Source organism: Silene latifolia, chromosome 11, assembly GCF_048544455.1.
Source record: "Silene latifolia isolate original U9 population chromosome 11, ASM4854445v1, whole genome shotgun sequence".
NCBI classification, from domain to species: Eukaryota; Viridiplantae; Streptophyta; class Magnoliopsida; order Caryophyllales; family Caryophyllaceae; genus Silene; species Silene latifolia.
In genome coordinates, this window is record NC_133536.1 from 5,710,747 (window position 1) to 5,721,769 (window position 11,023).

The 11,023-nt window shown below is 40.8% G+C and overlaps 2 pseudogenes; both read right to left on the minus strand.

The window, feature by feature from the left end:
• Positions 1-3,637: 3,637 nt before the first annotated feature.
• Positions 3,638-8,049, minus strand: LOC141610789 (GDSL esterase/lipase At4g10955-like; annotated as a pseudogene).
• Positions 8,050-8,364: 315 nt separating this feature from the next.
• LOC141612658 (GDSL esterase/lipase At4g10955-like) lies at positions 8,365-11,009 on the minus strand (annotated as a pseudogene).
• Between the last annotated feature and the right edge of the window lie 14 nt (positions 11,010-11,023).

Genomic DNA, 11,023 nt, shown 5'->3' on the forward strand with positions numbered 1-11,023 from the left:
AGTGGTCTGCGAAGGAAACAAAGCAAGAGTTAAGTAGAAGAAATAAATCGAAGTTCGAGAAACAGGAACATTGAGAGCGGTGATGGGCCTCACACCGACCCCACTCACCCTGTGCTAGGGCCGGTATGAGGCCGACATGGCAGAGCGGCTCATCCTGGAGGATGATCTGCGTTGGGGGAATCCATCTTTTCGGCACCCCACTCTTGTCCGCCTCAAAGAGCCTCATCGCCAGCTTCTCATCCTCCTTAAGAGGGACCTTGCTGGCATCCATCTTGAGCTTTTTCCGGGTGACCCATCTGTCGTGCTCCGCCTTAGTCTCACACCGCAAATTAACTTGGTGCTGAAAGGAGCGGGGCAGCGGATAGTCATCCGGCACATTAACGTACACCCACCGATCTTTCCAGTCCTTGCAAGAAGTAAGTTTGTCAATAGAGACATAACCCTGCTCCGTTTGCACACTGTACCATCCGACGCGGCCGTAGATTGATGGCCGGAGATGATGAAGCCGGCGGAATAAATTCACCGTTGGGGCCTCTCCCTTGAAGAGACAAAGCCAGACAAAGCCGACTATGGTCCTCATAGCCAACGGGTGCAGTTGGGCAACAGCAACGTTCATGGCCCTAATGATGGCCATAACGTACTCATTCAAAAAACCGGAGCCCGTACTCCAAGTGCCGCATGTATACGCCGGTGTAGCCCGGTGGAGGGCAACAGACGGCCGACCCTCCTCGGGGATAACAATTTTGTATCCCCCGCCAAAGGAAAAATGGCCCTCGAAAAATTTCTCGCGGAACAATCGGCGAACTTATGGGTCCAAGCACGGTCAAGGCGGACCTTACAGGCGTCGCCGTGATCCATAACGCATCGCCTCCCCTCATTAGGACGAGCCCTTTCAAAGATCATCACCAAAATCGTCTGCGTCATGATCGACATCATCGTCATCCTCCCATTCCTCCAAAATTTGAGGATCAACTTCGGGAGAAGGAGACCTGGGGCCCTGGACCTTATCGGGATGGCGTCTGGCTTCTCCTCCTCATCAAGGCGCGACGGGAACCCCCGGCGTAGAAGTGCTAGTCCGGCGTCGGCGAAGACATGATAGCAATGATTACTTAACAAAATAAGAAGTGAGGAAATTTGTTCGTTTAACTTGAAGAAAAATACTCACGGGAGTAACAACTCGAAAATTAGAAGACAAAGAAGCCCTTGAAAGTTTAGAGAGAAGAAAATTTTGGAGAGAATGAAATTGGTGGCCAATTTCGTGGAATAACTGCCCTATTTATAGGAAAAGCCCATGAAGAAGGACCAATCGAGAACACCCATGAAGCGCCAACCAATCAAAGAACAGACACGTGTCGGACATGCAACCATGGAAAGTCAATCGTCGCAACAACAAACGTCAATCAATGCAATAGTGATCAAGCGTCTTCAACACGCCCCTTCACCTCTCTTCGCCTATTCATCTTCCTCAACAAATTCCTAGGTATCTGCTCTCCGCCGGCCACATGATCAACCAAGCTAGGAAGCACCGGCCTGGGGGCAATCAAAAACAACCGGCACTCCCAACCCTGGTCTCGGCCAGCGTCACTTTCTTTTCCACATCGGATGCCCTTTACACATCCATATGGAGGGGGATATGGTACGGCCTAAGCGAGAACCAGGATCGAGGTAGAAGAAGCCGATACCGAAAAGTTTCAGAAATTACTTGCGCAGAATATACGCTCAGCATACATCGGAGCCCATACCACGGCATAGACTACGCTGGGGGCAAATTGATGGGGCATATTCTGCACCGCTGACCAAGTCAACACATTGAGCAAGGTCAAGGATATCCACAGCAAAGTCAACGACTTAGACAGCCTAGCCGATGCAGCCTATCGGCCTGTCACCTGGGTCTCGGCATGGCAACCAGCCAGCCGGGACACATATCCGCGTACCCATATCCAAGGACCCTCGGCCGGCCTGCCATAGGTCCATCGGCCGAGGGTAGAACGGTCTTTCCACCTGCTAGCCACTTGGCCACTTGGCCACTACGTGACAAAAGGTGAAAGTCTATAAATACTCCTCAACCTTCATTGAGGAAAGGATCCATAAATTAACCTAAGAATCACTATTCATCTGGTAATATCTTCCTTATCTCTCTACAATACATCCTTAGCCAAGTAACAACAACTTATCCCTCTAAGTTTACTGACTTGAGCGTCGGAGTGAGTACGCTTGGCACAAAGCCAAGCCCTTAGTTCGTTCATTGTTGCAGGAGAGGCCGAGTGGAACGATAAAGACAAGAGGGATTCAACTCAAGACATCATTCTACAAGCCACGGGTAGGGATGGCAATGGGTAGGGTCTGGGTAGGGTCCGTCTAGACCCGGACCCGACCCGAGATTTTCCCTTTGGACCCGTGCAGACCCGGACCCGCAAGGGTCTAAAATTTGAGGACCCATACCCGGACCCTATGGGTAAGGGTAGGGTTTGGGTCTACCCGTGGGTCCGAGTTTCAGCCACTTTAGTAACAAGATTAACAGCTATGGGGTCAATAATATTAAAAAAGAAATTCATACTATTTTAACATTATGAGTTTATTTTATTAATCATCTGCCAATTAATGGTGGGTGTCGGTCATTGCCATTATTAGAGAGGTGGTCACATGCGTATCGTGCTATGGTGGTGGTTTTCTTGTGTTAGTGATGTAGTGGTAGTATTGTCAAAAGAGTTTGGTTGAGTTTTATCACTTTATGGGACGAGGAAGAAAAAGAAACTTTAGTTGAGTTTCTACAAATCCATGATATGAATTCGAGAAAAGTTGTAATTTTGATTTTTTTCTTTAATAAAAGGGTCTAAGGGTCTGGGTATGGGTCTCATAACTTAGACCCCCCTTGACCAAAATATTTTCTTAAGACCCATACCCGACCCATACCCATTGGGTCTGAAAAAATGAGACCCATACCCGACCCATTAGGGTCCGACCCTCAGGATTTGGGTCGGGTCCCCGACCCACTGCCATCCCTAGCCACGGGTGGTAACAATACTTGCTCTGGAATTACACCCGGAACAGACGTGTCAGTTAGAAATACTATTAGTAAGGAAGAAATTTGGTTGGAGAAACCTAAAAATGAGTTTCTAAAGCTAAATTTTGACGGATCAAAAATAGATGGTAATAAAGCTGTTCTAGGATATGCTATAAGAGATCATAATGGTAAAGTCGTTTTGCTTGGAGTAAAAAAGTGCGGATCTAATAGTATTCTTGTTGCTGAAGCTCTCGCTTTAAAGGAAGGCATTTTAGCAGCTAAATACTTAGGAATTTCGAAGTTAATTGTAGAAGGTGATAATTTATGTGTTATCAACTCAATCCGTAGTATTTGGCAAATTCCTTAAGAAATTTCTAGTATTATCAAGGATGTAAAATTAGATCTTGGATCTTTGAGGAAGTGATAATAAAACATTCTTTTCGTGAAGTCAACAAAGTAGCCGACTTTATGGCTTCTATTGGACATTCATGTCCAACTCTTTCGAGGTGGTTTGAAAGCCGGTGACTTCAACTTACCTCTATCATTCGAAAGGTTGAAATAAGTTAGTCCTACCTTAGAGGATCAATATAGTTTTATTACCTTATAAAAATAAAAATAAAAAAAATACACAATTCATATATACAAAGAATTTGGACACACATTGATCAGCTTCCCAAACATTAAAGTTTTGTGTTACTTAAGTTGATACAGTCATACAAAGACTTGAGTTGTCTGTTAATCAACTTACTGTTATTTATGACGATTTGTAGTTTGAGTCCGTCACCCCACCATTGATCCAGTCTATGAGCATCAAGAAACTTTTGATGTCCTTTGGACAAAATAAAGAGTTTTGAACCGATATTCATGTTGCTGACAGGACCCGCAGTCTTGCCACTGGTGTTGTCTCCGTCTCCCCCATTCCTGGTTGGACAGGTATAATAAGAGCAAACCAAGTCGCTGTCGTTCACGTACAGGTTTGGGACCCACTTGCTCAAGCCTGGGCACGACACCTTACTTGGGTCTTCTAAGATTGGGACTACTCCGGTTCTTGAAGGGAACATGGACCTAAATCGCTTCCAAAGAACGCCTGCTTTTTCCCCGATACTCCTCAGAGTCATGGCTAGGGAAACCGAAGGAGGATTGAATAAATGAGTGTCGGCAAAAATCCTTCTTTAGCTAATCCTTTACCGATTTGGAGGGCAAACCCGGCTCCTAATGAATGTCCGGCAACACAAACTTTTTCGCTTCCATACTTGTCAGCCAGGGATTTCAATGCATCAGAAGCTATCTTGAATCTTACAGAACCTTTCAAACAGTCCCAGGTTAGGAAACGAAGATCATCAGTCAAGTCCCTTCGGGCAGTCCACCAGTTCAGCATTGTTCCTCTTAGGGCTAAAACCGCTTTTGGGGCCCCACTGGGTCTTATGAGGATGAAGTCAGCCAAAGCTGCTGACCTGTCCCATTCAAGAATCGCACCAAATATCGAGCCATCCCTCTCATCGATCAAAGTTTGAGTTAGCTTGTACTTGAATGGCAACCACCACCCGGGAGCCAATGCGGTTTCTGCTTGTCTGTTTTCTTGTCTATCCTGCTCTAGTAAGTAAGCCGCTTCTACGAAACAGGCCATAAATGTTCTTTTATAATTGCTGTCTTTCCTTCATAGCAATCCACGGAAACAATTTTAATCGGTAATTTCAGAACACAATCCTAACCTTTCAAAACGTAACTGCAAACAATGTAGCTCTACAAGCAAATAAAAGAAGCGAGATAGACGGCCAGCAATCACAGCTCGAAAATAATGATGAACTTATGCCTTAAAGTTCTAAGTATGTGATATGCTACCTCTCCTATACATTTCACAGTATTGCTACATCTTACAAAACTTATTATGATCAAAATTCAAAAGCTAACTAATCAAAAATCAACCTGAAACATCAACCATTAGTTCATGTTTGGATTAAGGATATAAAGGTCAAGAGTAACCAATTATAGATTTAAAATTATAAGCTCAATAAACAGATGAAAACCCGGATCAATTTGCTCAATAAACAGATGAGAACCCCGAATCAATTCAGAAACTTGAGCAAATTGTAAATGTAGGTAACATAGTCATTATCGCTCTCTTTGGTAAAACTAAATGAAAACTGAAAAGATAACTGAAGCCTGAAATCTAAAAAGGTAATTGAAGCCTGAAAAGGTAACTGATAAGTTAGCTGAAAATTAGGAACTGATAAGGTAGCTGATTATATAAGAAAGTGTTTGACAAACTAACTGAAAAGGTAACTGATTTTGATGAAATGACGTAAAAAGATATGATAATTATATAATAGTATAAATTTACGGGGTAAAAACGAAAAATCAAATCAAATTAGGTACCTGACATCTCAAATGTTACTCTAGGTAGCATTTCATTTCAGGTAGCTTATTTGGTTAAATAAGCTACTTGCTAAATGCTTACAAAAAAAATAAGGTACCTGAAATTTTGGTCAAATAAGCTACTTTGACCAAATCAAGTACCTAAAATGCATTGCCAAACAAAGTCTAACACACAGCATATTACATCAACATTGCCCTCTGATCCCCATCTTACAAAAAAACTCCCAAGTACGCAAAAAGACGGTGGTTCTACCAAAGCGTCTTACTTGTGACATATATTATCCGTTACAAGTTGAAGACGGATAGTTTCTCTCTCACAATAAGGCAAGTGAGAGGACAAGTGGGGTGGGGTGGGGTGGGGTGGAATGGAGCACCCCATGGATAGCGTCACTTGCATATTGTCAGAGGGGCACTATCTATCTTCAGCTTCTGACGGATAACCCGTCTTCAATGAGAACTTGTGTTCTATTTTAGGAATGCTTTTAATGGGCAATTGGATTCTCCACACTCAATTTGTTTCACTTGTCATCTAATAATTAACCCATACTTTTTCCTTGATTTTTGTGTCAAAATCAAAGGCAAACAAATGACTGGGGACGGAGGGAGTAACATTAACATTTAAAATAAACAAACTTACTTGACAAAAAAAACACTAACCATTTAGATTTAAGGATATCTTTCCAAGAAGGTGAAGAAAAATTATGAGGACCAGAAACATGAAAAGCAAAAGGGTGTGATTCAATACCACCATTGTTACTCCCTTGATCCATTTTTGTTGTTGGTGGTGGTGTTGTAAATTTGCAATGACAATTTCCTCAACATTATGTCCCTTTTATAGTTCTGCAATCAAAAATCATAACTTTTTAAAATCCCCACTTACAAATTTTTAATCTTTTAAAGAATTGGGCTTTTTCTTATGAAAATTATTGACCTAATAACATTCAATATTGGAATAAAGACTTGAAAATGTAAAAGCTCAAAAATTAATTGGAATAAATCCTTGAAAATGTATGATTTAGGCCATGTTCTTTTAGACTTTAAGCCACTCTTTTAGTTCATATAAGTTTAGTTCAATTCGTACCCACTTTCCTATAAGCTCACATCTTATAAGTTCAATTCAAATCATATAAATTTAGTTTAGAAAAGTTAAAATCATGTAAGCTCCATTCCGAATTCTAAAAAGTTAAGTAAAAAAAAAAAAAGAGCCTTACAGAATTCACAAATTCTCACTTGTGACGGACACTATCCGTCACAAGTGAGTGACGGGTCACCTCCCTCTCACACAAATGCAAGTGGGGAAAAAATGGAGCGCCCCACTTGCCTCCCACTTGCATTTGTGTGAGAGGGAGGTGAGTCGTCACTCACTTGTGACGAATAGTGTCCGTCACAAGTGAGACTAGCTGGAATGAATTACAGATTTTTTGGGTGGAAATTTTCAGGGAATAGTTGAGAAAAAGTGATTGATTTTATCAAATGAGGAATGCAAGGGGGGAAGAATGGAGAAATGTTGAAATTCAATGGACTAGGGCTTATTCCTTCCTTCATATCAACGACCATTCTCACAATATCATCATAAAACACATGATTCAAAAACCCCGCAATCATGTCATCCTCCTCTATACGTCTCAATCATTTATTTATCTTTGATTATATACCACTTAGAGAGAATAAAAAAAAGTAAACAAACGAATGGGATGGGAGAGAATAAAACACATTCTCCGCTCGACTTACCTCTCCACCATTTAGCATTCAAATTAACCAGAGCAGTAGCAACATATAGAGTTATACACCCCCTCAAATGAAACTCACGTCGTAAAACATGATGAATAAAAAAGGTAAACAATTGAATGAGACTGCGGGAGTATAAAACACATTCTCCGCTCGACTTACCTCTTCAAATTTGGCATACATGATATAGCCCACGTCGTAAAACATGACCATGAATCTCCTCACCACGGTCTTTAGCATTCAAACTCGAACACGCCTTGAGCACATAAGGGTACGTAAATTGCGTAGGAAGTAGGAACAACCCCAATTTCAACCACCTTTCCATACAAATCAACTGCCACTTCAAAGGGTCCATTTCCAACTTCCAAGCATATTCCAAAGACTAACACTTGGGTCAGGAATTTCATCGAACACATGGCGTGCAATGTCATGTCTACCACATTTTAAGTGCAAAAGACATAGTTTTTCCAGCATAATAGAAAAAAGACCACCATTAAAATGGTGATCTTTGTTCTTGAGGAGGTGTTGATGAATTGTCTTGCCATTTATAAGAGACTTGGTTTCGATACAGCGTTCGACTAAGTCTACGTATTGGTCTGCTTGTATGGCATGAATGAAACGATGTTTGGTCACTTGAGTTGGGATGTTGGCAAAGTTTAGTCGCACAAGACATTTGATCATATTCTTAAGATTTCAAGACGGAATATTTGTGACCTGGGTTCGAATCCTGTTTAAGATAGTCTTAGGCAGCACCCGTCCTTATTAATAAAGTTACTTGATTTTTGTTGTTGTAAATCATCCGGTTTAATCCGGATTCGAGCTGGATAGGACCACTAGGGCGGTAAAGCTCTCCGTCATGAGTTTTAACACTGTTGCGTTTTCAGGGCTCAAACACGAGATCTTCGATTAAGCTAGAACAACCGCTTACCAGTTGATCTAAGTGTTCATGGGTATTAATAAAGTTACTTGATAAAAGGGACGGAATGAATTTTGTTTTGTTTTCCGGGTTAAGGGTTGGAGGGTCGGGTCACATTATCGTTAAAAGGTCGACGGACCCATTTCGGTGACCAATTTAAAAGAAGTCGATATCAACTAACTCACCCAACTGATATACGAAAATGGTAATTGGTGGAAAATATAATCTGAGCAAATAATTTGGGTGTAAATTATTAAAAAAAAGTTGACGTGGGAATAAATATAAAAACGTGGATTAAACGTGGGTGTAATTTATAATTTACTCATTAGTAAATTTCGGAGTAAAATGTCTTTGAATAACAAATTAATATACGATTCATATATACAATTACGAAGAAAGGAAAACAAAACAAAATTACACGACCTTAAATTGAACAGTTAGTTGGTCTTGATTCAGACGGACCATTTTGGTCTGAATGAAATAGACACACACATTGATCAACTTCCTTGATTGTAATACAATGACTTGAGTTGTCTGCTAATCAATTTACAATTATTTATGACAGTTTGTGGTTCGAATTCGTCGTCCCACCATTGAGCCAGTCCATGAGCATCAAGAAACTTTTGATCTCCTCTAGACAAAATAAAGAGTTTTGAACCGATATTCGTGCTCCCGGTGTTGGTATTGGTGTTGTCTCCCCCGCTCTTGGTTGGATAGGCATAATAAAAGCAAACATAGTCGCTTTTGTTCACGTACAGTGTGGGACCCAATGGCTCAAGCCCGGGTCCAACACCCGGCTTGGGTCTTCTAAAATTGGGGTAACCTCGGTTCCTGAAGAGAACTTGGACTTAAATCGCTTCCAAACAACACCGGCTTTTTCTTTAATATTCTTTAGAGTCATGGCTAGGGAAACCGAAGGAGGGTTGAATAAATGAGTCTCGGCAAAACTCCCTTCTTTAGCTAATCCTTTAGCGATTTGGAGGGCAAACCCGGCTCCTAATGAATGTCCGGCAACACAAACTTTTTCGCTTCCATACTTGTTGGCCAGCGATTTCAATGCATCGAAAGCTATCTTGAATCTAGCTGAACCCTTCAAACTTTCCCAGGTTAGGACACGAAGATCATCGGTCAAGTCCCGTCTGATAGTCCACCTCTTCAGCAGTGTTCCTCTTAGGGCTAAAACCGCTTTTGGGGCCCCACTAGGTCTTATAGGGATGAAGTCGGCCAAAGCTGCTGACCAATCCCAGTCAAGAATCGCACCAAAAATTGAGCCATCTCTCTCGTCGATCAAGGTTTGAGTTAGTTTGTACTTGAACGGCAACCACCACTTGGGAGCTAACGCGGTTTCTGCTCGTCTGTTTTCTTGTCTATCCAGCTCCAGTAAATAAGCAGCTTGTATGAAACAAGCCACAAATGTTCTCTTATAATTTCCGTCTTTCCTTCAAATGCAATCCACCAAAACAATTTTAGTCGATAATTTCATAGATATAATCACTAGGTATACGCAACCTTACCTTCAGAATCAGGTACGAAGCTAGGTTCAAATTCTACCTAGGGCTGCTACATTAGTCCTACCTATATTAGTTATTACCCGAGTCATGGCTTAGCCAGCCTGTACTTAGCTTCATCTCTATCGGAATAACAACATTTATGGACAACCCACCAAATTTCATCAACACCACCACCACTAAACATTACCCAATTTGTTAAACAAAAAAAAAGTTCAATTACATTTAAAAAAAAAAAAAAAAAAAAAAAAAAAAAAAAAGCCAGAATATTACCATTAAAAATAGGATCCATAAAAATAAAAAAAATGTAATTAACAAAAATAAATACTAACCATTTAGATTTAAGGATATCTGTCCAAGTAGGTGAAGAAAAATTCTTAGGACCAGAAACATGAAAAGCAAAAGGGTGTGATTCAACACTCCCTTCAACAACTTCCATTTTTTTTGTTGTTGTTGTTGCAATGACAATTTCATCAACATTGTGTTCCTCTTATACTTCTGCAATCAAAACTCGCACTTTTTAAAAAATCCCACTTACAAATATTTATCTTTTCAAAGAATTGGACTCTTTCTTATGAAAAGTATTGAGTTCATATTAGTCAACTCAATATTATGGAATAAATCCTTGAAAATGTATGATTTATGGTTTTTTTTTGGGTGGAATTTTTCAGGAAATACTTGAAGAATGCAAGTGGGGAAGAATGGAGAAATGTTGAAATTCAGTAGATGCATAATAACAAGTCAACAACCCAACCCATGATCCGAAACCCCGCAACCATTGTTACTCCCTCAGTCCTATTCATTTCTTTACGTTTAATTAAAATATCCTTCACAAAGAATGAAAAAGTTAAAGAAATGAATGGGACAGAGGGAGTATAAAACAATACTTTGCTCGACTTACCTCTCCACATTTGGCATACAAATGAACCGAGCAGTAGAAACATATACGCCCCTTTAAACCTACATCGAAAAACATGACGAATAAATAAGGTAAATAACTGAATGGAACAAAGGGAGTCTAAAGCACATTCTCCGCTTGACTTACCTCTCCACATCCGGCATACAAATCAACCAGAGCAGTAGCAAACTAGCAACAACACAAAGATCCGCCTCAAACCCACATCGTAAAACATGTCCATGAATCTCCTCACCACGGTCCTTAGCATTTAATCTCGAACACGACTTGAGCACAAAAGGGTACGGAAATTTTGTAGGAACAACTCCAATCTCAACAATCTTTCAATACAAATCAACTGCCACCTCAAAAGGGTCCATTTCCAAGCATATTCCAATGAATAACACTTGGGTCCGGCATTTCATCGAACATATGGCGTGCAATGTCATGTCTCCCACATTTTAAGTACCAAAGTTGGCTGATGTGAGTGATAAAGGCTCTCATCCTTAAATAAGTGGTCAGGGGTTCGATTCCCGACTCTTGCGAATGAAAAAACTAAACTTGGGAGGGGTCAACCCATTAAATTGCTTTCTTGA